This window comes from Balaenoptera physalus (assembly GCF_965194825.1).
Source record: "Balaenoptera physalus genome assembly, chromosome: X".
NCBI classification, from domain to species: domain Eukaryota; kingdom Metazoa; phylum Chordata; class Mammalia; order Artiodactyla; family Balaenopteridae; genus Balaenoptera; species Balaenoptera physalus.
The window spans coordinates 44,114,140-44,141,462 of NC_138903.1; the positions used below are offsets into that span (position 1 = coordinate 44,114,140).

Consider the following 27,323-nt stretch of genomic DNA (forward strand, 5'->3'; position numbering starts at 1 on the left):
AGAAATTGTATCCTGGCACCTAGCCATGTAAATTCTTTAATGTATATTGGTTGAACGAATGAATGAATCTTCTTTTATCCAAATAAAAATAACATTTTCTCCCCCTAAAATGTGTCTTCCACAATGCAGAGTAGGCACTTGATTAAAACATGTATTTTAAAAGTATATTAAATTGACTATAGTCTGGGTACATGCAGAGTACTCACTTTCCAATACTGCCCTGTTACATAACCTGTTGGCCACTGTATAGGGTTGACTATGGCACAGGTTTTGGTTAGGTGTACTGCCTCACATAGGCATTTTCTGCTGATTCAGACTAGTTATTCTCAGCCCTGATTTGATGATTCCATGGACTGTCACATGTTAAGAATGTTGTGAAACTTCAAATATTGATTCCTATTTACCCAATTTCTATTAATTTTTGTTGCACATTCACACACCATGTAATGCTTTTTCCCTTTAGAGGTTAGAGGAAACTAAACTGAGAGTGTTACAGTTGCCCCAAATTTGGAAATTGTTGAATTGCCCTGTTCTAGGTTAAGTGGCCCAGTCTGCACACCCCTTAATCAATGAATAATTTCTCCCCTATGCATTTATTAATAAATTTATTTATTTATTAATAAATTTATTTATTTATGTATTTATTTTTGGCTGTGTTGGGTCCTCGTCGCTGAGCACAGGCTTTCTCTAGTTGCGGCGAGCGGGGGCTACTCTTCGTTGTGGTGTGCGGGCTTCTCATTGCGATGGCTTGTCTTTGTTGTGGAGCACGGGCTCTAGGTGTGCGGGCTTCAGTAGTTGTAGCACGCAGGCTCAGTGGTTGTGGCTCGCGGGCTCTAGAGCACAGGCTCAGTAGTTGTGGCGCACGGGCTTAGTTGCTCCATGGCATGTGGGATCTTCCCAGACCAGGGCTCGAACCCATGTCCCCTGCATTGGCAGGCGGATTCTTAACCACTGCGCCACCAGTGAAGCCCTATGCCTGCCCTTTTTTAAAAAAAAAAAATCTGTTTGGACATCTCATTCACATTCTCTGTCATGGCCTCTCTTGTTGTGGAGCACGGGCTCCAGACGCGCAGGCTCAGCAGTTGTGGCTCACGGGCCTAGTTGCTCCGCGGCATGTGGAATCTAACCAGGCCAGGGCTCGAACCCGTGTCCCCTGCATTGGCAGGCAGATTCTTAACCACTGCGCCACCAGGGAAGTCCTCCCTTATGCATTTAGATGCAGGGTTGGTTCTTATTGTCCATGTGCCAGTAGTCCACAAGTGGTTATGTTTCTATCTCAACCAGTGAGTCTGTTCCAAATGACTGGAATGCCATGCCATTTAAGTGTTTCTGCAGCAAGGTGTTTAATGATGCTGCTAGTTTAGTCAGAGGATGCTGGGAAGGGTTTTTTTGTTTTTTCAACTTTTATATTATAACACACCTACAAAATAGCATGCAAATCCAAAGGTACAGCTTAGAGATTTATCACAAAGTGAACACACCTTTGTAACCAAGGGTGGTGAGAATTTGACTGGGAACTTCCTTTCACAAACCCAATGATGGTTTCTTAAACATGTGGTGTTAGTGGGAGTGTACGTTATGAAATGTAAATTGTAATCCATGTGCAGAGGTGCTGCTCAGTTGACTGAATTAAGCCTTTGACTTGTATCATTGTCCTGAGAGTATTGATGCCATCTGTCTGGCAGCACAAATTCTGACAACTGCCCAAATCTATAGGGTCTTTCAGTTCACTTCTTTAAAAAAAAAAAAAAAAAAAAGCTTTCCAGGTGTTTTGAATTATATTTAGTTGTGGTTAGTGGCAAATTTATGCGCTGGCTGGCTGCATCTTCTTGACTTGTGCCGTAGAATCTGCAAAAGGTGCAAAAAGATATTGGGGTCGGTCTCTACACCCTGCCCCACCCCAGTCTATTTTTTTTTTCTCTTTTGCCTTCTGCATTTCAGCTTGGAAAAATTATAAAAAGGTTCCCACATCCTTATCTTTCCATGGTTACTATTTTCTTTGGGCTTTCAAACGATGAATTCTGACATACTGCTGGGTTGGTCAAAAAGTTCCTTCGGTTTTAAAGTAAAAAGACTCATTTTCACCAAAAACTTTATTGAACAGTGTATTCACCATTTTGTTCCACTACCTTCTGCCATTTTTCAGGCAGCTTCGTAATTCCATCTTCCTAAAACTTTTTATCTTTTTGAGTAAAGAACTGTTCCAGATGCCTTTTACAGTCTTCCAAGGAATAGAAATTTTTTCCATTAAGAGAATTTTGTAAAGACCGAAATAAATGGAAATCCGAAGGTGCAATGTCTGGTGAATACGGTGGATAAATCAGAACTTCCCAGCCAAGCTGTAACAGTTTTTTCCTGGTCATCAAAGAAACATGCAGTCTTGCGTTACCCTGATGGAAGATTATGGGTTTTCTGTTGACTAATTCCGGATGCTTTTCATTGAGTGCTGCTTTCAGTTGGTCTAATTGGGAGTAGTATTTGTTGGAATTAATCGTTTGGTTTTCCGGAAAGAGCTCATAATAGAGGACTCCCTTCCAATCCCACCATATACACAACATCACCTTCTTTGGATGAAGACCAGCCTTTGGTGTGGTTGGTGGTGGTTCATTTCTCTTGCCCCACGATCTCTTCCATCCCACATTATTGTACAATATCCACTTTTCATCACCCATCACAATTTGTTTTAAAAATGGAATGGTTTTGTTACGTTTAAGTAGAGAATCGCATGCTGAAATATGGCCAAGAAGGTTTTTCTCGCTTACCTTATGTGGAACCCAAACATCAAAGCGATTCACATAACCAAGCTGGTGCAGATGACTTTCAGCGCTTGACTTGAATATTTTGAGTATGTCGGCTATCTCCCGCGTGGTATAACTTTGATTGTTCTCAATTAATATCTTGATTTGATCGCTGTCAACTTCAACTGGTCTACCCGACCATGGAGCATTCTCCAGTGAGAAATCTCCAGCACGAAACATCTCAAACCACTTTTGACACGTTTGATCAGTCACAGAACCTTCTCCATACACTGCGCAAATCTTTTTTTCTGCGTTTCAGCTGCGTTTTTACCTTTCTTGAAATAATAATGCATAATATGCTGAAAATATTGCTTTTTCTTCCATCTTCAATATTAAAACGGATACACAAAAATTCACCAATTTTGATAAGTTTTTAACAAATGCACGCTGATGTGACAGCTGTCACAGTACAATCTAACAAAATTGTTTTGAATGTAGTTAAAGACAACTAAGTGCTACTAGAGCCATCTTACAGAAAAAACCGAATGAACGTTTTGGCCAAGCCAGTATTTTATGTGTCCTACCGTGGGATTAGACACAACGCTCATAAAGTACCTGCACTGGGAAACCTGCCTGTTATCTTCTTCGAGGTCCTATGTGGTTTGTGGGGTTGGCATTTTAATCACTACCCACATTAAAATACCCCGTGACCATCCAGGTGCATCACTGGCAGAATCTCCAAGACCTGTTTAGGAATAAAAAAGGAACAAAGAGAAGAAATACTTAAATATTGCAGTTTGTGTCAAGGAAAAAAAAAGGGCCACACTCCTAAAATCTATTGCAACAAAACTTGCACTTTGCTACTACAATATGCTAAGTGTTCTGCACGTTGTCTTCTTCATTTTCCCCCCTAGCAATAATTTCTTTACTCAATGATATATTAATTTTGCAGCAAGCCAGCAACTTTTTTTAAAGATTGTTTTTAATGCCAGTAATTTGCTTGCCCTTATGGTTAATTGAGGAACATATTGAAAATCTAAAGGTTTGCATATATGTGGAGCTATAATTTTTCCTTGGTTTATAACGTAGTTAAGTAAGTTCTGCTGGCCCACAAAAACCTAATTGTTGCAGTTACTCTGAGGCAGAGTACAGAAGGGTGTGTGACTGGTGTGCTGTTGTTTCCTTCAGCTAACTAGAAAGGGCTTGTTACTTGGTGGCTGGTGGGTGATGCGATAAGCAATACAATAACTTAAAGAGATTTAAGCGTACAGCAAGACAAATTAGGAAATGAGACCCCCGCCCTTGAACTTCTGGTGTTAGAGAAAGATGTGCTGGGCCCCAGTGGATTTGGGTCTCTTCCTCCCTTGGCTTGAGCCCTAGATTCTAGTTTCTTCCCCACACCCACCTTCTCCACTACCAATGTCAGCTTCAGAGCAGCATTTCCCCAGGGACCTGAAGAGGAAAGGTTTCCGGTTGTCCTTGCTTTTTAATTTAAGGGCTTTGTTTAACCTGACTCCTGTGGGAGGGAAAGCAGTTTTTCACATTTAAGGGAAGTATCTAGCTGTATTTTGTCGTCCTTTGTTACTAAAGTTCTCAAATTACAGACTTTTTGTACCATATGTATGTTTTTCGTGTGTCATGTTTCATATGTTAAAGGCAAGGAGAGGAGTAGGGAGGTGGACCAGAGTGTCATGACTCTCTTGGGCCCTTCTAGATTCAATATGTGATCACTGAGGAGAGAAAGTAGAGCAGAGGCTTTCAAATTAAATAATATAGTTTGAATGTTAATCATTGCATAACCAAAAAGCACTTCTTGAGTACTCGTTATGTGTCTAGCACTGTGGAAGAGGATATAAGAGAAAAATGCCCCCAACCCAGCTTCTCTTGGGCTTATTATTCAAGAAACAACAAGGGGGGTGGAGGATGAGAATATTGTCAACAAGTGAGTAGCATTGTCCAGTGGGAGTTTAGGAAAAGCAGAGTGTCTTGAAAGTGAGTCTTGAGCTGGGCCTTTAAAACAGTTAGCATTTGGACATGCAGAAAGGGGAGGTGACAGTCCAGTCTGGCCCAGTAACACAAGTTTGGTTGGGGGTGGCTGGGGGATGACCATGAGGAAATTGTCTTGACTGCGCAAGAGGATTGTAGAGATTCTGAGTAGGAGGGCAGGGGAGTCTGAGGTTGAATGTGGCAGTGGGGACAGTCTTGGAGAGGAATAACAGATCATGAAGGGTGTAAAGCAGCCAGGGCCAGACTCCTGTGAGAAAGGTGGGGATAGAAAGTAAAGGAACAAATATGAAACATTGCAAACCAGAAAGTTCGGACTTGGTAACTAATTAAATATAGAGATGACAGTAGGAGGGAGCAAAAGATAATTAACATTCTAAATTGGTAAGCTCAAAATAGCAATAGCGACTGCAGGCAACTTGGGGGTAAGGAAATTTGCTTTGGGGAAAAGTAGTGAGTTTAGCTTTAGGTATGTTTTTTAGGTGTCAGCCTTTTTATTTTGTGATAAATGCTTTGAAATATCCTGTGGCTTGAATGGGAGAGCAGGAATAGATACTTAGAATTTGTTTGAGAATAATGACGTCTGAAACCCGAAACAGAACTCAGAGAGATGATTAGAAAGCCAAGGATGTATTTTTGCCAGGGGGTAGGAGGGGTGGGGGAGGAGGGAAGACAAACTGTAGGAACCTTGAAGAAGGAAGAGGTGGCAACAAAGATTGAAAAGAAGGAAAGCTCAGAGAAGCAGTAGGAGAACCATACTATGGTACAGGATAACACAAACGAAGATGAGGGCATTTCAAGGATTGGGGAGTCACCTTATGTCAGAGGCTTAAAAGAAAAAAATGAGAAGAGTAGGAAGTGTAAAAAATTCCCTTTAGCTGTGTTGGATTCTGGAGGATATTAAGCCCTTTTGGCCTGGTAAAGTTAGAATCTCACTGTAACACAACTTTTAATAGTGCAGAATTTGATACAGTCTTGGACTCCATTCTAAGAAGGTAGATATTCCTAGAAGAATCTTACCCATGACCCCATTCTGCTGCATAAACCTGAGGGACAGCATAAAACACAGGCTTATGCGTGTTATCTTCAAATATATACGATAGGTCACAAAAGTTAAACAAGATTGGGTGAATTTTTCCACAAAGTTTCAGCAGACTATTTTCTCCCCAAAACAAATGTTTAGTCATATCACCATGAGTAGCTAAGATGGAGACATCGGTGACAGGGTTGGAACTAGAATCCAGTTCCCCAGATTGGTTAATATGTTTTTTGTTCCTCTAGCCCATTGAGAAAATAAGGATTAACCTTCAGCTCTATATATCTTATCTCTTGGAACTAAATTCAGATCAAGACTTATTCATAAGCTTACATTTTAGAATTACAGAGTGAGGTGTAGGCGGTAATTTGTCAGGCTAGTAGTTGCCAGGCCTTGCGTGGGTGGTGAGGCAGAACAGTGACTGAAGGATGGAGTATGTGTGTGTCCCCAAACCTGACACGCCCTGAAATCTTCCTGAATGAGTAAATCATTTTATCCATATCTTCTTGCACAATAATGGGGAAGGGGAAGTAATTTGAAGAGCCGCTGATAAGACCTTTGTGGGGCCTTGTAATGGCAGTACTTCAAAGAGAATCGGAGCAGCTGTACTTAGCTTAAAAGCAAATAGATTCATCTCACAGATAGTTATGGAGCTTCTACCCTGTATCTGAGGCCTCCAAGTGAAGTCGAGGTCAGTCTCTTCCCTTTGGGGGAGATAAGGCACAGTGCAAATAACTGGAACGCAAGGCCGAGTGTGTGTACGTGCTATGGGAGCCAGTCAGAGGAGAGACAGTGCAAAGGCCTGACAGCTACTAAGAAAAGCATAAATGAAGACATAATGACTCTATTCATCCTGCCAGTCCTCCAAGTTGTAAGACGTAATAAGTTTATGTACCAAATGAATGGTGTAACTGTGTCTATTTTTAGAGGGGACTTCAGCTCGTGAGTCAAGTCCTTCCAAGTTGTCATTTTTTGTTTAAATTTCCCTTGAGCAATAAAATAAAATCCACTCAACTGCCAGTTTTATCACGTGCTATATCTTGGCTTTCGAGCTACAGGGGTTGGGAAATGAGAGGAAAAATTAGTGTTTCACCTTGGGAACACCGTCACAGATAGGTAGCTTGCCCAGAATTCAGAGTAGCAAAAGTATATTAAATGCATTGGTATCTGTGCAGCAAACGGCATTCTGTTGTTTAGTGCTTTGCAATACAACATGACCATTTCAGTGAAGGATGCTAAGACCCCAAATACCTAATGCTTAGCCCAAAGCCATTATCTGTGTGTTAACGCTGGAATCCTTGGCATTTTCTGATGTAATCATGCCCCAGCTTAATCATCCAAGTTCTGTAGATTGTTTAAAGCATCCTTCATGCCCATCGCATTTATACTGACTCAGCTACCACCCTCATCAAGCCTTGTTTCGAACATTGTCACAAGACTCATGTTCATAAAACACCACATAGTGTGAGTTGCCAGTTCCTGCTCTTGAAGTCTACCGGATCTCTCCTCACCACCCTGCCCAGCATCACTTCCTCTCACAACTGTCAGTCATGAGAGCTGAGCTTTTAAATTGATCCCCCTCGTGCCAGTCCATATTTCCACTTGCTGCTAGACTAAACTTCCTGAAGGAGCATTTTGTTCTCCAACTTATAAAACGCTGGGAACTGCCCATTGCCTATAGCTGTGTTTCGCAGGCATCCTAGTCATTTGCATCGTGCCTTCACAATCTTCATGTCCATCCGGACTTGTTATCTTCCTTTGAATCAGCTCATTTTAAAAATTAAATCTCTCTTTTAGTCTCATCTCAAGCAATAAACTCCTTAGAAATGCAAGTTGGAGTTAGTTTTAGTTTATTCCTCTTTGACACTAAAGTGGACGCGTTAAGAGTTCCCTCTCCAGAGTGGCTACTCGCCGCATGGATAGTCCAACTCATTATTATTCTTGCAGCGTTTAAGGACCACAGCATGGCCTTGGCCTTATCCACCCTCATCTTCCTGGCAGAACTTTCCACTCCAGCTAAACTGGTTTATTTGTGGCCTCTTAAGTAGCACCTTAACATATTCTCCTCCACCTTCTGGAATACCCTCCTCCACCTCCTCTTCCTCTTGACCTGTCAGCATCTTTCCCATCCTCTTTGGTCACTCTTCACGCCAACCCATGTGGTCTACAGCAGTGTCTCTCCTCTCTAAACTCCTGCATTTTATACCTACTGCCTTGTGTCACTAGTTCAGCATTTCATTTTATCTGGCTTAAGTCTGTCCTTAGGGCATCACAAAGTCTCAGAGCTGGGATGGCGCTTAAAGAACTTTGCCTAGGACTTTCTTACTTGGTGTAAAGACTCCAAGCTCCTTGAGGAAAGTAGTCACATTATACATATCAAGCCTCGAACATATGGCTCCTTTTTAGGGTTTTCTGCACTCCGGATGCCATTAAATGTGCCATTATCTCATGATTTTTCAGGAGCTCATTATCTAGCCTATCCTGTTGATCACCAGTGTTTCCCGCAGAGCCATCAGAGTCACCACTTTATTATCTTGCCTCCCATGTGTCGTGTCCCCATTGTACAGTGTCCGCCCTTCACCCCTTACCTCAGCAGCCCCTCCCTCTCCTCCAGAACACGTACATACAGCCATTTCGGTCTCCAGTCCATTTTGCCAGCTCCTTTACTTCAAAATTATAACAGTGAACATTTTTATGGCAGATTCCACCCCTGGGTCTATCTTCTTAGTTCTCTCTTTCTCCCTCTCTCTGAGCCCCAGGTTGTTGAGCACAGAGTGGAGTCTGGGCCTCCCCTCCTTTAGCAGCTCCTTTCTGGCCCCAGACAAGGGAGGAGGTGAACGGTTGGGGTGGCCCTTATCACTTACCCTCCTACCGCCTGCCACTGAGCGGGCACCCGCACATCCCTGCACAGAGGGATGGACCGTCTCATGAGCAGCCCCACAAAAAAGGTGCAGAGAAACAAGGCTTCTCACCTCAGATGTATAAGCACATGCACTCTCTGACCTGCTTGCTACCTCACAGGCCTTGTATATGTCAGAGTGTGAATTTAAAAAATTTTTTTAATTAACCAAAAAAAAAAAATTTTTAACGGTGTGAACTTTCTCAGTCCGCCTCCCACACCAAAGGTTTGCAGGCAAACGAGCCTTTCCATGTCCCCTCACACAGAGAGCCCAAGAGAAGAGCCTTCTGACCCCATCACCCTTTTATATGGCTTAACCCGAGGAGAGTGAACTTTCCGAATTCCACCCCCAGCTGCGGAGTTTGCAGAAGTGAGCCTTCGCCCAGCAGGCAGGACGGAGATTTCTTCATGCCCTTCTCATAGGCACGCTGCACAGGACTGAGCTTTATTACAGTGACACCCTCCCTGCCCCAATATACACACAGAGGTAATGCACACTGGTGGGTGAGAGGACGAGGGTCCTGATTACTCCCACCACCCCCCCCCCTCCCTGTACCTGTGTCGGTGCGTGTCCTCTTGTCTGTGAGAAGCAGCAGCCTCCTGACCTGTTTGGGCTCTGCTGCCTCACATGTTGGGTGTGAGCTGCCTCAGGTCCCCTCCCACACACAAGCTTTATAGGTATACATGCTTTCTGAGCTGTGCCCTGTCTCTTACACCCAGCATGCCTTAAAGTTCTCTTCTTACAAGCATGCTTTGTAAACAGCAGTGAACTTAAAAAAAATTGCCTCAGACTCACAGGCACATATGTATTCAGATGTGTACACAGACACACACACACGAAGCGAGGGAGAAGAATCCTTCTGCCTGTTAGTATTTGTGTTGGACGGTGGAGTGTGTGGAAGAATAAAAACTATCTGTCCCTCTTAACTTAGTGGGGAAAACGAAAGGATCAGAAACTGGAGTTTATCCTTCAAGGATGGCATGGAACTTCTAAGCTTTCATCTGTTGGCCAACAAGATTGAAGACTAAAGAAAAAGCGTCAAGGTGAATATACATTGGGCTCTTTACACTATAGTTAGCGTTGTCGAGCAACTGACACGTAAGGAAAAGAATATGAGAATCATCCTACAGCTGATAAGTCTGCTTGCTTAGTCTATACATTAAAAGCCCTTTATCTTTTAGTTGTTTCAAAGGTTTTGGAACTTTGTTCAAATGATAAGTATTTACATCACAAAAATAGTGTGAATATTTCTGTTTTAACATTTTTATAAGATTCATCAGTAAGCATTCTTCTTCTACCTGTCCCATCTCTGCCTCTTCTTCACCCTCAGCACCCCCCACCCCACTGTCAATGCAAGAGTGCAAGCCTCTTGAATTGTCCCATCTTTTCTACCTTGAGCATGCAGAACTGTGAGCTTGTTTTTTCTTTAAGCATGCTTACCCAAACACACACAGACACACCGAGTGACCCTGCTGACAAGGTATTCTCTCTCTTACGTGTCCTGTCTGTTGGTGTGTGTTTTCCCACCCCCGTCCCACTAGCCTCTCTCTCTTATCCCGCAGTCCTCTTTCTTTCTTTCACATGCACACGTGCGTAGTCTGCATGTAAGAGAGACACATGAGCTGTCTCATTTCATCCAGCGTTGTAGGACTGGGGGCCTTCTAGTGCTGCCCACCTCCCACCCCATGCATGGCTTAAACTGACAAAATTAACCTTGTTTTTACAGCCTCCCAATGCACGCATTGCTTGTGCTACAGTGTCAGTCTCCCTATTACTCCTTTCTCTGTGCCCACCCCCACACATCTATGACAGCAGCTTGAGCCTTCTTAGGATACATCCTTCATCTTTCGCCCTTCTATTTCCCCGCTCCCTCTCCCATACATGTGTGCCCAGGAGGCACAGAAAGTGAGTCCTTATTACGTGTGGTTCTCGTACGCGCATGGGCACACACAGCTTGGGGTTTGGTGGTTGGGTGTGCTGTCTCGGCCGTCAGATCACCTGTGGTGGAATCCTGGTATCATCCCTTACCAGCTTCGTGATCCTGGACAAGCGACTTTTCCTCTTGTTGTCTCAATTTCCACAATATATATATATTAAAAACTGAAAAAACTGAAATTGAAAAACATTAAAGAACTAAAAGGCACTACCTCCTTCCTTGACCCTAAAAGCTCCTCCAGTTTCTCCCCATTTTGTTGTTCCACTTTACAGAAAAACTCCTTCAAGGAGCTAACTCCACTTATGCTTCTCCCATTGTCTCTTGAGCGCCCTCCAATTAAGGCTTTAATCCTCACCACACCACTAAAATTACTCTTGTCAAGGTCCCTGATGCCTTTCGCACCCCCCAGTTCATTGGACAATCTCGTCATCTTTTTTGACAGATGCACACACAGCTGCTCATTGCCTCTCTCTGGTTTGCAGACTCCGTTGTCTCTCAGTTTATTGTCCTCTTACCTCAGCAGCCTCTCTTTCTCAGTCTCTTTTGATGGCTCCTCTTCTTCTTCCTGAATACTAAACCTTAGAGAGACACAGGGCTTAGTCCTCGGATGACTTCTTTCTACTTCTCATTAGTCCTCAGCAGTTCTCATGTTGTCCTGTGGTTCTTAACACCATCCTATGTGGATGAGTTCCATATTGATATTTCCAGGCTGGGCCTCTCTCCCTTTCTCCCCCTCCTTCATCCCTCCCCCTCCCCCTCCCCCTCTCCCATTTTGTCTGGTTCTATCTTTTTCCTCTCACTGTTCCCTTTTCCCACACTCAGCTTTCCTCTGACCCTGCCCCCATATGCAGTTTGAGCAAAAGGGAGGCTTATTGCAGCCCCTCCCCTGCCTTCCAGCTACCAGCACACATGCATAGTGCAGGGACACAGGCCTGCAGGAAAATGAGCCACCTTATTTGACCCAGGCCCTGGCTTTGCTTTTCTACCTGCCTACCCATGGCTTAGGCACTCCACATTCTTTCTGCATCTTGTTTGGGGCATGTACACACACACATACATACATACAGGTATTCAGGAGAGTGAATCATCTCACCTCCTTTGCTTGCATCTTTTGCCTGGTGGAGGGTGAGCTTTCTGAAATCACTGATGATATGCAGGAGAGGGAACCTTGGCTTACCTTGCTCTTATGCCAGTAAATAAGGCTTTTCTTCTGTTCTCTTTCCATCTCACATCCTTTGCCTGCAGAAAGCGGTACTTTAAAAAAAAATTAATTAATTATTTATTTTTTGGGGCTGTGTTGGGTCTTCGTTGCTGCGCGTGGGCTTTCTCTAGTTGCGGCGAGCGGGGGCTCCTCTTCGGTGCGGTGCATGGGCTTCTCATTGCAGTGGCTTGTCTTGTTGTGGAGCACGGGCTCTAGGTACGTGGGCTTCAGTAGTTGTGGCATGCGGGCTCGGTAGTTGTGGCTTGCGGGCTCTAGAGCGTGGGCTCAGTAGTTGTGGTGCATGGGCTTACTTGCTCCGTGTCATATGGGATCTTCCCGGACCAGGACTTGAACCCGTGTCCCCTCCATTGGCAGGTGGATTCTTAACCACTGCCCCACCAGGGAAGTCCCAAAAGCTGTACTTTTTGAATCTCCCTCTTATGATCTGGCACCAAAGGGAACCTTCTTAGCAAATTGATCACCTTGCCTCTCCCTCTGACACTCTTGTGCTTTGTTTTCCCACACCCAGACCCTATCATTTTTCATGCCATGTGTGTAGGGTTGTGGACTTTAACACCTACTATAAGCAGGAGAATGAGCCTCCCTGTTGCATACAGCACACACGGAACACAGATCTCCTCCACCACATTTTCTCACACTCACACGTCCTTCCCTCCATGCAGCACAAGGGGAATGAGACGCTCGCCTATGCCTTGCACAGCCTAGGATTCCTGCCATCTCACTCCCTCATATGCATGCAATTGTTAGCAGGTTGCACCGCCTTTGTGGGGCCTCTTTCTAAACAACAGCATCTAATATTCTGAGCTTTCTTATCACGTGTCCTCTCTGAATGGTCCAGTGTTGTTTCATACATAAAATAGAGTGATGATTACCTTGTAGATATTTTATGGGGATATAATGAGTTAATATATGAAAAGCACTTGGAACAGTGCCCTCTAAATAATAAATACCATATTGGTGTTTGGAATAAAAAGAAAGAGAAAGAAAGAAGGAAAATGGAAAAAATAGGCAATAGTGAACATTCTTGAAGGTACATATTGTGCATGGACACACAGACACACACTCTTGTTAAAATGGGAAACACATTTTATATATGGGGCACAGTCACATACATACCTGTCCAAAGTATCTGGGGCACACACACACACACACACACACACACACACACACACACAGTGTACAGGAGAGCGAATCTCCTGACTTGCTTTCTCTCTTACATGCCTTGAGTGTAGGACCGTTGGCATCTTAACTACCCTCCCACACCCAAGGCTTGCAGGAGGGCCAGCCTTCTCCTCCCTCTGCAGTGCACAAACATGAGCACAAACACATAGACACTGTAGGTGATCCGGGTCTTGATGTACCCCTCCCTCCTAAGCCGTGTGTGCGCTACCCCAACCCCCCACCATGGCTGTCCCGCTCCACGTGTGCCCCTCCTGGCTTACCCCCCAGCACTCCTCCCTCGCTCCTTTGCTGCCCATGGGCAACCCCCAGGCTGCTGTATCTCACTTTCTAGAGGGTACCCACACCTTGTGCCAAGAGAGTGAGCCTTTCCCTGCTCCCTCTCTCACATCCCTTGCATGGTGGAGGGTGAGCTTTCTGAAAACCCCTCCCACATGCAGGGTTTGCAGGATGGTGAGCCTTGGCTTTCCTTGCTCTCTTGTGCCTTTACGCATACACATACACACACCTTCAGAAAAGACGGACATGTCCACCAGCAGTGGGAAGGAGGACGACCCTCTGCCCTATGTCCTTTCTCCCATCTCAGTCATACGTAGATCTTGCAGGAGAGGGAGTTTTCTCTTACCTTTATCTTGTACAAAGTGCAGGTCCTGATACTCAGGGATGAGGACAACTTAGAAGGAGGGTGAGTCTTTTGACCTGTTCCTTCCTTGTCAGCACCTAGCGGGGAGGAGAGAGAGCCTTTTCAGGCTTCCCATACATGGGGTGTGATGGAAAGGGAGCCTTCTAGCTCATTCTCACAAACCCAATGCACATTTATTTGCACAAGAGGGCATGTGAAGGTCTGTTTTCTTAGACGTTTCCATAGACATGAATCAGAGTGTGAGCCTTCTTTATTCTCTTCCCAGATGCAGGATTTGCAGCTTATTCAGTGAGCCATTCATTCATTCGTTCAACAAATATTTATTGAATATCTAGTATGTATCGGGCAGTCTCCTACGCACGAGGGAAACATCAGTGATGGAAAGAAAAGAATTCCTTCCCTAGTGGGAGGGAGACAGGCAGTGAACAAAGTGAGCAGGGAAAACGCATAGTGTGTCAATTAGTGATAAGTGCCAAACGAAATAATGCCATATGCAGCAACATGGATGGACCAAGAGACTGTTATACTGAGTGAAGTAAGTCAGACTGAGAAGGACAAATCTCATATAATATCGCTTATATATGGCATCTAGTAAAATGGTACAAATGAACTTATCTACAAAACAGAAATAGAATCACAGATGTAGAAAACAAACTTATGGTTACCAGGGTGTAAGGGAGGGGGAGGGATAAATTGGGAGATTAGGATTGACATATATACACTACTATATATAAAATAGATAACCAATAAGGACCTACTGTATAGCACAGGGAACTCTACTCAAGACTCTGTAATGACCTATATGGCAAAAGAATCTAAAAAAGAGTGGATATATGTATATGTATAACTGATTCACTTTGCTGTACAGCAGAAAGTAACACAACATTGTAAATCAACTATACTCCAGTAAAAATTAAAAAAAAAAAGAGAGGGCTACTGTGTTCTAGGAACAACAAAGAGGCCATTGTGGCATGGGAAGTAGTAAGATCTGATGGAGGAAATGGAAAGCTGATGATTAGTATGTATCTCTAGAAGATGAGAACTCTTGTTTAAAAAATCATATCCATAATACCATTATCACACAATAATAGTTAATAAGTTCTTAATATCATCAAATACTCATTGTTCAAATTTCTAGTTTTCTCAAGAATATCATAAATTAGGATCCAGGGAATTCCCTGGTGGTCCAGTGGTTGGAACTCCGCACTCTCACTGCCAAGGGCCTGGGTTCGATCCCTGGTTGGGGCACTAAGATCCCACAAGCTGCGCGGAGTGGCCAAAAAAAAAAAAAAATTAGGATCCGAATAAAGTCCATACATTGCATTTGGTTGATAGGTATCTTAAGTCTCTGAATTATACCTTTTCCCACCATCTATCTTTTCTCTCTGATTGTAATTTATTTGTTGGAAGAAAGTGGGCTATTTGTCCTGCAGTTCCCCACAGGCTGGATTTTTCTGATTGCATCCCTGTGGTGTAGTTTACATGTTGCTTTTCCCTGTTTGTGTTTCCTGTAAATTGATAGTTGTATCTAGAAGCCTGATCAGATTCAGGCTTAATTTTGGGGAAGGGGGCAGAAGTACGTCTATCAAGAGGCACATAATGATTGGTTGTCCCTCCTTTTGTGATGTTAGTTGCCATTGATGCTCAGTTCCTAGAGCCATTATTTCATTAGGTTTGCAAAATGATGATATATTCTCTCTTCATTTATTAGCTGGAATACTTCTGTAAAGAAAAACTTCCCCTCAACTACTGTTTGATTACCCAGTGGTACAGTTTTTATAGAAAAGGCAGGATAAATGCTTGATTTTCTTTATCAGTACTCAAAATAATGAGTTGCCTCACTAGCTTACTCCAAAGAGAATCTTTAAAAAAATTATTATGATAAACTCATGGATTTAAATATATTTGATCTTTCCATTGCAGTTGTTGTCCTCAGTAAAGCTCAAATGTCCCATGTTTAGCCAGGAGACCTTCAACTTGGTTCCTGAGTTCTTTTGACATGGCCCCAGTATTGATTCAATAGCTTCTCTGCTTTCTGGATTGAAAACTTGTTCCAGGCTTATCTCAGACATCTCCTTCCCCAGACCTGGAATCTGCCATGTATTCAGTAAGCCTTGGTTCCTTTTATTAGACGTGATATTTGGAGACCACATTCTAGGCCCTAGGGGTGCTCATTGCCTCTGGATTGGTCATTGTTTTCAGGCTTCTTTAATGACCAGAACAAAAAAAAGGTTTTGTTGTTGTTGCTTTGTCTTGTTTCTAGATAAAACATGAGATCAGGGAGTTCCCTGGCCTTCCAGTGGTTAGGACTCCGTGCTTTCACTGCCGAGGGTGCGGATTCAATTCCTGGTCAGGGAACTAAGATCCTGTAAGCCACGTGGTACGGCGAAAAACAAAAACAAAAACATGAGATCATTCTTACACTTCCAATTCAAAATCAGATAGCAGGGGTTTTAAAATGCCTTTGTTTCAAAAGTATCATGCTGACTGTTGTGTGGTGAACAGACTATAAGAGGGAGCAAGTGCAGAAACAGGGAGAACGATTGAAATAATTCAGGTGACAGATTGATGGAGACATGGTGGTATTGGTGGTAGTGGTGAAGGTGGTGAAAACTGGTCAGATATGGATCTATTTTAAAGTTAGGGCCAATTGGATTTACCAATATATTGGATGTGAGGTATGAGAGAAAGAGGGGTCAGAGATTAAGTGTTCTTTTTCCTCTTTTTCATGTATCAGTTGGGCACCTGTGCTGACACTCCTTGTGTGAGTGCCTGAGTTTTCTGCTCTGTTCCCCCCTGTCTAATCTTAATACCCAGATGCAGGTACTGTCTTGGTGCAATGTACCTGAACAAGGATTCAGAGGGTGAGTGTCTTCTACACAGAGAAGAACAGCGCCTATCTATCACCTCTCCTCATTCCTTTCACAGATCTTTTTGAACATCTGTTGGATTTGGGAATCTAAGCAAAGCATCAGGGGCCCTGGGCTTACTGTCCTGTGAGCTTGTGCCACAGAATAAAATTCCTCACTCCCGTTAAGCCTGCCTTCACGTGTTCAAGGGGCTGGGAAAAGTGAGATTTTTCTGTCCTTCTTCCCGCGCCACCCTTGGGAGCCCTCTCACTTGCTCCTTCTCTCTAATCCTTGGTAGCTGGTTGCTAGTGCTTTGTACACGCAATGCACCTGGGCAGGAATTTAGAGCAGGCTGAACCTAATCTGCAGATGGAAGCACAGAATGCCTGTATGTCACCTCTCTCTCCTTCCTGCCTGCCATTATTTCATAACCTCCTACTATGTGCCAGACAGTCAGCTGGCTGTAGGGAGCCAGCAGCAAACAGGACACTCATATTCCCCTGAGTATACTGGCTAGTGGGCACATAAAGGAGGATGAACCTCATTTGTACCCACTGCGCAGGTGTGCACACGTGCTAGTGAATGAGTTTTTACTCTTTAGTCTCCACTCGCCAAGCACCCTGCCTCACCCCCAGGACGGCCGGGCATCTACGTAGGGGTGTGGACCTGCACGCACAGAGTCCCACTGGCGGGGTGAGCAGGGATGGAGCCTTCCTGCCCTGACCCTGCTCTCTCATACTTCCCAGGAAGAGCAGGGAGCTGTCTCAGGGTTCTTCCCTTGAGAAGTTATTGAATGAAGGTGCACTCGCTTGTTAGTGCTTGCTCTCACGTTCACAGATACACAGATACCAGCATGCTCATACACACCGGCAAGATAGACGGGAGGCCCACACATGGCCAAGTTTCCAGCGTAGACAGGCAGGTGAGCTTTCAGAGACGGGAGACACTGGTGCCTTTGGTTTTCTACTCACAGGGGCAGATGCCCCATTCTCATTCATCCGCTTGTATTTTTTCTCTATTTTTCTCTCTCTCTCTCCCCCACCCCTTCCCTCCCCACCCCTCACCACAGGCACATACGGACTCTCACTCAAAGAGTTCACTTTCTGGCTTCTTCTCCTCTGCTACATACATGCATGGGAGACATTCAGGAGGGTGAGCCTCCTCACCTGCTGCTCTCACATCCCTTGCCTGGGAGGGTGAGCTTTCTAAAACGCCCTCCAACATGCAGGGTTTTCAGGAGGGCAAGCCTCAGCTGCCCCATCCTGGTGTGTGGGTGTATGTGCTGCCCCCGCCCCCCACGCCCGCATGCAGAACTTCATGCATAATGCATCCGCAGTACAAAGGCACAGGCCCTCTGCTTCCACCGTTCTTGCAGTTGAACGATGAGTTCTCTAAACCCCATTGCTATATGCCGCGTTTGCACAAGGGTGCCAGGGTGCATCTTCTTGTTGCAGTGGTTCCTCACTGCGCCCCCCTTTCTCTCTATCTCTCTCTCTCTCTCACACACACACACACACACACTCACACGCACGCAGAGTAGAGGAAACTGCTGATGTTTTCCTTCATATTCTTCATATATGATGGGGTGTGAACTTTGTTGATAAGGGAGATTGAGGGAGAGGCAGACTCGTCAACTCACGCACACACAAGGAATTCAAGAGAATGAATCTGTTCATCCTCCACCCCTGCAGGTACTCAGTCTCACAGGTATTCAGGCCTCTTCCCTCTCATGTGTCCCTTGCGTGCAGGAGTGTGACCCCCCACCCTTAAAAATGCACACTCATTCGAATACACAGACATATAAGTGGAGGGTAAGAAGTACAAGTGACGACAGCTGCGTGACAGGCGCTGCGCTCCACTCTGCGTTTACTTGTCATCCTATTTCATTTTCTTGGCACCGTTAGGAGGTAGGCTTTATTGACCCCATTTTTCAGAAAGTGTTGATTCTCTAAGCTCATTCGTGGTGGAGCTTGGATTCGAACCAGGGTAATGTGAATACCCTGAGTATTCACAGGGTCCATGGTTTTCCCAGCACACCACTGTAGTCCCAGACACCAGCAGTGGCAGCAGCTCCTGGGAACCTGTTAAAAATGCAAATTCTTGGGCCCTTCCCCAGGCCTATGGAGTCAGAAACCCTTATAACCTGTGTATTACCAAGCTTTCCAGGTGATTCTGATGCATGTTGGAGTTTGAGAACAGCTGTGCTCGACTGTATGTGGTCACACGTTCACACAAAGGATTTGGGGGATAATGAGCCTCAGTGATACTCATTTGTTTTCTATTTCCTCTCACGCTCTCCTCTCCTCCTGGTCTCTTTGTCCTAACGGGTTTATACTTCTTTGTTGTCGTTTTGTTGTTGTTTTGTTGTTGTTATCTGAGAGAACAGACAAAATATCTGTTCAACTGGACATCTTCAGTGTGAAGCTCCAGAACCTTGTCTTTACTTCTGTGCCACAAGTGAGCAGCTTCTGTGAAGAAGAGTGAGCCCTCTGGTTAAGTCCACGCGGGGCCTTCTGTTCTGGTTCCCCTCTCTAATCCTTGCTACCTGGGTGAGAGTGCTGTCTGAATGCAATGCACCTGGGCAAGGATTCTGAGAGTGAGAGCTTCATCTTCATACAGGACAGAGCACCTTTCCAGCCTCTTTCCAGCCATCCCACCAGTGTTTATTGATCACCTCCTCTATACATGGTACTAAGCTGGGCAGTGAGCCTACAGTCGTCAACAAGGCACACCGCTTTCCTACCCTCATGTTGCTTACAGTTGAGGGAGGAGAATGGAGTTCCTCATCAGCCATTACCCCTACCTGCCCCGAGAGTGGGTGGTCACAGAGTGGCCTTCTCATTGCTGCTGTCACCCACAAGTACACAAAATCAGGAACCTTCTCTGATCTCACATGGAACATTCTCTGCCTCTCTATACCGTCACTCATCAATGGATATACATGAGACCAAGACTCTTTGTCATAGCTACACACACACACACACACACACACACACACACTCACACACTCTCTCTGCAGGTGCCTGAGCCTTCTGGTCTGCTCCCCCTCTCGAATCCTTGGAACCTAGGTGTGAGTGCTGCTCTAGTGCAACACACCTATTCAAGGATTCAAAGAGGCTGAGCCTGGTCTGCATGGAGAAGGACCGAGCACCTCTATATCACCGTCCCACCGTCCCACCGTCTTTATAATATTTGCATTTGCTATGAGGTGCGCTGCACTGGGTGTTAGAGATTCACTGGTGAATAAGATGGACTGGCCCACAGTCCTCGTCCCTGGGCGCTCTGGAGGGCACATGTGGGAGAATGGGCATCACTCCCTGTGGGCAGGCTTACACCTACGTCAGGCCATGAGCTTTCTCTTTATTCTGGCTTCCTACGTTCAGACACTGTAACGGAGAAACATACAGTGGGTGACGAGACTCCCACAACCAGTTGTTGCCCTCCCTGAGCTTATAGTTTAGCAGAGGAATGGAAGGGGGCAAAGTAGCCCCTTTACTGTACTGTCCTACAGCATGTGCATGTACATTGGTGCCCCCGCCAGATCATCCCAGCCTTCTTGTTAACCCCCAAACACACAGCCGACACGCGTAAACTCTCACGTACGATCTGCAAAAGATGCTGCTCACGGTCTGTATTCAGAGGCTCTGTCTGAGAGAGAATGGCCATGGGACCTCGTGCATGGAGATGAGTACACATGCACACGCTGGGGAAAGGGATCAATCCCATTACATGCACATAGTGATACTTTGTGGGAATGGGACCGTGAGAGTTAACTGTGTACATCTGCACACATACAGGGTGCCAGCACCAGCACTTTCTGCTCTGTTCCCCCCTCTTCTCTTTTGTCGATGGGTGAGAGCGCTTTCTGAATGCGGTGCACCGGGGCAGAGATTCTTGAGGGCGAGCCTGCTCTGCATGGAGCGGGACAGAGGATATGGACATCACCTCTCTGCTGCTTGCTGCATGCTTGCCTGCCGTCTGTCCCTCATTCATTCTTTCATTTTACAAATAATATGTATTAGGCACCATGCTGGGCATGGGACACAGAAGATGGACAAGACAGACTTGGCCCCTGCCCTCCTGGATCTTACAGTCCAGGGAGGAGAGTGGACTTTGTCATCACCCATCACCCCTGCATGTACCCAGGGTGAGTGGGCCACGTCAGGGACTCCCCAGCCCCCAACATAGAGACAAGTATGACACTTCTCGTTGCCACTTTCACGCTGATCTGTGTAGGAGAACCTTCTCTTAACTTTAGTTCAATCCTACATAAATGCACTGGGCAAGAATGGTAAGCCTCCTTGTTAAACACACATGCAAGGCATGCAGGTGCTGGAATCTTCTGTTCTGGCTCCCCCTCTCTAATCCTTGCTACCTGGGTGAGAGTGCTTTCTGAATGCAATGCACCTGGGCAAGGATTCTGAGAGAGGGAGCCCCATCTTCGCATAGGACAGAGCACCTCTGTGTCTCCTCCTCCCCTCCTTTCTGCAACTACCTACTGAGTACCTGCTCTAGCTCAGGTGCTGTGCTGGGTAACCGGCCCACGGGAGAATGAGCCGCGTCTGGTCCCTCCCTGCAGGTTGGAGAATGCACCCCTTTTCATTCATCATGCCCACACGTCCTGAGGGTGGGCGGGCTGCACACTGGGACTTGACAGGGCCACCCCCCACCCCCATCCTGGTCGCGGCCAGATGTGTGTAGGAGAATCTTCTAAGCCTCAGTACAGTCCTACATAAATGTGCTGTGTACAGGAGAAGGGCCCAACTGGGTGCACACACACAGACATGTGCCCAGGCTGGGTGCACCACCCTCCCTCGTTCAGTCTAGGAGCCCATGCTGTCTTGAGTCACTGCCCCTGTTTAGGACTCCAAAGGAAGGAGCCATGTCTACATTTAGAAGGACAAAGCTCCTGTGCAGCAACTTTCCTTCCTTCTTTCCCTTCCTTCCGCAGATATTTGAGTGTCTACTAAATGCCAGTTACTATGTCATCACAGAGGATGTAGCAGGGATCAAAACGGACATGTTTGCTACCCTTACATTCTGGTGGGGGACTAATAAACACACTATGACACATGGATGCTGTGCACTAATAGGCCACGGTTCAGAGGCATGAAGGAGATCCCTATGTTCCCTGCTGCCCATTCTGCAGACACGAACATGTGCAGGATATGCCAGAGCGAGATTTCTCAACACCCCAGCCTCCAGAAATGCTCAGCGATGTGGCCCTGTGTGCAGAGACTCCCGCTTACAGCAAGGGCAGGAGATGGAGCCTGTTGTGCCTTCCCACTGCCACCCCAGCGTGCAGACCCGTCAGCTTTCCTAACCCTCCCATAGATAGGGACTCAGTGAGCGAGGCCTTCTCACTGCTGCTCCCATTCATGCTGCTGTGTGCAGGAGAGAGCCTTGTCTTTCCCTTTCTGTACGATTACATGTGAACACACTGGATGCAGAAAAGTGAGCCTTCCCTGTAAACACACACACACACAGAGCACTCAGGCATAGAAACACAGAAGGTGTGTCCCCTGTACCCAGAGCTGCATCCACAGAGTGTGCAGGATACTAAGTGTCACTGGCAGTGTGCTCTGGTCCGTATCCAGTGTGCAAGACAGTGAGCTTTCTGCACGCTTCTTCCACAGCCAGAGCCTGGGTGGAAGTCGCCCTTATTTATTGCTTATCCCACACATGCATATGCAGAAAGGGCATGTCATCTTCGCACAATCATAGGAAAATCACCTGTGAGCAAGAGAGTGATGTTTCTTGTACCTGCACACACACACACGCGCGCACACACACACACACACACACACACACACACACACGAGTGATAGATTACGTCTGAAGAACCCTGAGCCTTCTATTCAGGTCCCTCTCTCATTCTTGGTACTTGGAGACAAATACTGTCCCAGTCCATTGCCCTTGTACAAAATTTCATAGAAAGTGAATCTCATCCATGTTTAAAATAGTAGAGAGTCTTTACATCACCCGTCCCATTCTTTCATTGCTTTCATGTCCATGTAGAGTGGTGGCTCTTGGGACTTCCCTGGCGGTCCAGTGGTTAAGACTTCGCCTTCCAACGCAGGGGGTGCAGGTTCGATCCCTGGTCGGGGAGCTAAGATCCCACATGCCTCATGGCCAAAAAACCAAAACATAAAACAGAAGCAGTATTGTAACAAATTCAATAAAGACTTTAAAAATGATTCACATAAAAAAAAAAATCTTTAAGAATGGTGGCTCTCAAAGCATGGTCACTGGACCAGCAGCATTAGTATCCCCTGGGAAGCTGTTAGAAATGCAAATTCTTGGGCCCCACCCCTGACCTACTAAACTATGGACCACAGCCATCTGCATTCTAACAAGCCTTCCCACTGACTCTGATGTTCGATCAAGTTTGAGAGTCACTGATTTAGTGGAAGTGCTGGGGACGCAGTGACAAGCAAATCAGCCTCCGAGTGACTTAGCCCGTAGAGGGTGGAAGGGAACACGTTTCCCCATTTCTCATGTACGTGCCCAGTGCTGTGTCCCCGCGAGCTGTGGCAGAGGGTACATGTGCTCATGACTAGAGCCACACACTTGGCGAGCAGAGGAGATTATGTGAACTCACAGCCAAGACTCTATAAGGGAAGAGCCTTATCATTACTTTTCAGGGTATGCACTTAACACTAGACACACACACACACACACACAGTGTGCAGAAGAACGAACTGCTCCTTCTCCCATACCCATTGCATATCGGAGTTGTGAATTCTCAAAGCACCTCCTATGTGCATGGATTACAGGAGGGCGAGCCCCGTCATCGTGCACCTTCTGCTGAACAATCCAGTCATTACATGTGTATTGATCCCTTTCTATGTTCCATGAACTGGGCTGGGAGCATCCTGCTGAATACGGGCTAGCTTCTCTCTTTACGGGACTTCCTGTCAGGTGGAGGTGTGTGGGGAATGAACTTCCCCAAGCCTAGAACACAGGCACGCAGGGTGTGCCAGGAATTGAGGCCTCTCATTGTGCCGTGCATACCCATGTGCCCCCGTGCACATGCACACAGACACACCTAAATAGAGACACATTTCTGCCCAAAACTGAAAGGCAGGAGAGAGACTTTGTTAGTATTTACACTTGTCTGCAGAAGCTCGAACTTCCTTGTTGTGCACACACTCAAAAGCACGTACGGTGTGAGAGTGCCTGGACCATGATTTTCACTTCCGCTCCCCTCTCCTCGCAACCTAGGCTGAGTGCCGGCTTTGTGCCGTGAGCTTGCGCAAGGATGCAAGATGGGGAGCCTGGTCTCCATGTAGGATGAAGCCTGTACATCACTTGCTTTCCTGTGCTTGATGCTCTTTTAGTCAGTTATTTGTGTGTGCATTTTTTTTTCATCCATTTAACACATTTACTGAGCTCCTGCTATTTGGGGGTGCCACGGTGAGCTAGCTGGTCAGGGACGCCAGCCTCACTGTCTAGAGGGCCCTGGGACAGTTGGTTTTCTCACGACAGTGCCTGTGGATACGCAGGCTCAGCGTGTGGGGACTGGGCTTCTCTGTATCCCCTCACACAGATGTGCCTGTGGTGTGCACGCTCCAAGCCTTCTGCTCTGCTCCCACTTCCCTTGAGCCCCAGATGTGAGCGCTAGCACCTACTCCAGGACCCCAGGCGGGGCCCTTTTCTACAGGTGGAAGGACAAAGCGCCTGTGAATCACCTCTCCTCCCTTTCCCCTCCCCTTCCCTTCCTCAAGTACTTATTGAGCAAGTGTGCTGACACTGGGCTGAGCAATGGGCTGAGAAGATTGATGTAGTCCTTCTCTCAAAGGCTATGTGTAGGTGAGTGGACTTCTGTGCCACCTAATATCCTGCATGTGCTGAGTTTGGGTGAGCTGCGGAATGGGGCTTCTTAGTAATCCCCCTCCCAGGGCACACAATGTGCAGACTTCTGCTTCCTGCTCTTGCACAGACTTAGGAATAGAGAGCCTTCTCCGTGTTGAGCGCTCAGGTGCTTGAGCCTTCTGCCCTGCTCCCCCTCTCTAACGCTTGCTATCTGGGTGCTAGTGCTGTCTTGATGCAATGCACCTGAGCAAGGATTCAGAGAGGGTGGGCTGAACTGCACCAAGAAGGACAGTCTATAAATCACCCCTCCCTCCCTCCTTCCCTCCTTCCTCCCCTCTCTTCTCCCATCCCTCTTCCCCTTCTCCGCTCCTCCTCCCCTCCCTCCTTCCTTCCCTCCCTCCTTCTCTCCTTCCCTTCTTCCCTCCTTCCCTCCCCTCTTCCTTCCCAGTAAGAGTTTTTGAGTGACTGGTGGATATTGGGAAAGCACAGGAAAACAGAATAGTCAGGGATTTGGGGCTCTCTGTCTAGTGGGCTTGCCAGTGTTCTAGAAGAAATGTCCTATTAAATAATGTCTGTGTGCTCAGATGTGCAGAGTGCTAGAGAGTGAGCTTCCCTTTTACTCCCTTCCTGCCTTCTGCACCCCGGGTGGCGGGCGAGGACCAGGGCCTTCCCACCCGCTCCCTCCCTCCTTCCCTCCCTTTCAGCCCAGAAGTGAGCGCTATCTCAAGTGTTGTCTCCAGTCAGGGCTTCAAATAGATGGAGCTTTGCCTACATAGGGCAGGACTGGGTGCGTTCTGTGTCCCTTTTTGCCTTCCTGAATATGTACAGAGTTTCTGCCACGTGTCAGGCACTGTGTTGAGTGTTAAGGATACAGTAAGGAATGAGACAGGCGGAATCACTGGATTTGCCCTCTGGTGAGCACCTTTAGGAGAACGAACTTCAGATCCACAGTGCAGATGGGCACGAATGTTGGGGGTGCCAAAGAGTGAGTCTTGATATTCCCCCAACTCATGGAGGGCACCCTCGCCCCCTCTCCTCTGAGGATGGAGAGGTGTGCACAATTGTGGAGAAGCTTCCTGCCTATAGGATGTGTAGGAGTTTGCACTCCTAAGCTGTCCCTTATCTCCCAGGACCTGCAGACAGGACTGTGAGCTTCCTTAAGATGCCTACCACAGACTCTTCTTGAATTGGGTGGGGGATGAGGGCAGGGAACCCTTCTTATTGCTCATCTTATATGCATACCACACAGTATGGAAATGAGAACAGCCTAGATTTTTATGTTACCATACTATCTGTCTATTTCCATCTCTCTCTGTCTCTGTCTGTGTGTCCCTGTCTGGCTCACCTAGGGCATGCAGGTGCATGTTCGGATTTACTCCATCTCTCCTGTCCTTGGTACCTGGGCCCGAGTACTCTCAGTGCAGTGCCCCAGTACAAGGATTCTAAGAGGGTGAGCCTTGCCTGACAGGGACAAGTGCAGAGTGCCCTTAGATTACCTGTCTCTCCCATTCATTTATTTCTTTGATAAATATTTATTGAGTGGCTTCTGGGGGGGATGCAGTGGCCTTACTGTCTAGGGGATTTGTGTGAGAATAAACATCTTTATTATCATTGTGTCTGCATGCTCAATGTGCAAGGAAATAAGCCTTGTGTTTCACCCTCTCAGTGCACAGAAAGGTGAATCTTCTTTTTAGCAGACCATTGGAAGCATATGGAAGAGCAGATTTCATCATTATCTGTTACGTACACGTGTAGTGTGTCGGGACGGGCCTTGTCATTGCAGGTGGGTGGAGGTGCTTGCACGTGTATGTACACACACTGTTCCCATACCTGAGCCTTCTGATTGGCTCCCTTCCTCATATTCATTGCATGTAGGTGCTGGGCTTTCTGAACCCATCATCTGTATGCCTGGGTCTAAGGAAAGTGTGCATTGTGATCATATAGGAGGACCGTTCAGCTTTACATCACTTCCCTCAGATTTGGTCACTCTTCCAGCAATTATTTAGGGAGCATTTACTATGCGCCAGCCACTATGCTGGTTGCTAGAAAAACTGAGGTGAACGTAATAGACAGCATTGGATGTTTGGCTTTGTGGGCACATTTAGGAGTTTCTTAGAAACTCTTCTTATGTTCTCCATCCACCTTTTGACTACGTACATGTTTGGGTGTAGAGGGAGGCAGAGGGTATTGTGCCAGAGTTCAGAGTTGCTTATCAGCAGCCTATTTTGTCTCCTGGAAATGAGGGATAGTCCAATGAGTTATGCTGTCTAGGATCAATCTTTAAGAGAAAAGAGGGAGGGGATGGAGAATGCAGATTTAGTCTAGCGTTTTTCAGTGGCCTTAGCAGTATTCTCCAGTGCACTCTCCATTTCAGCTAGGCTGATCTATTCATTCCTACCTTTCTTAGTGCCTTTGCCCATTGCCCATTACAGATTTATGATTTCAGGTCAGCATAGCAATACAGTATTACAGATGGTGAGAGAGACACAGAGAGAGAAAGAGTGTGATAGAAAAAGACAAACACAACATTTCAATCTTCTTTCTCAAGTTCTTAAATAGGTGCAACTTGTTCTTTCCCAACTTCGCCTAATATACTCTGCAAAAAAAGACTCAACTTGTTTAATATGTGCCCTGTAACTTTTTGTGTACTCTAAAACCCCATTTTGGTGGCTGCTCGGCCTTGCTCTTATTTTTCTCAGACTTTACATCTTTCTTGATGCACAGGGCCAGCAGCATCAGGATTCCCTGGGACCTTGTTAGAAAATCAAATGGTCAGGTCCCACCTCAGACTTAGGGAATCAGAAAATCCAGGGTGGGCTTGGGTAGGCGGCCCAGCAGTCTGTGTAGTAAGCCCTCCAGGGGATTCTGATGCACGGTGCGCTTGGAGAACCATTGGCTTAAATAACTTTAATACAGATTTCTGTGTTCCACAGGATGATTTTTAAGAATCAACATTTCCTTATGTGTAAACTGCCCTTTTAGTCTCCTTTGATTTTTTTTA

At 46.1% G+C, this 27,323-nt stretch overlaps 1 protein-coding gene across 2 annotated transcripts in view; it reads left to right on the plus strand.

The window, feature by feature from the left end:
* The window catches only part of CLCN5 (chloride voltage-gated channel 5), a 153,511-nt gene that overhangs the window by 63,146 nt on the left and 63,042 nt on the right, over positions 1-27,323 (plus strand). The gene's annotated exons all lie outside the window — the stretch shown is intronic.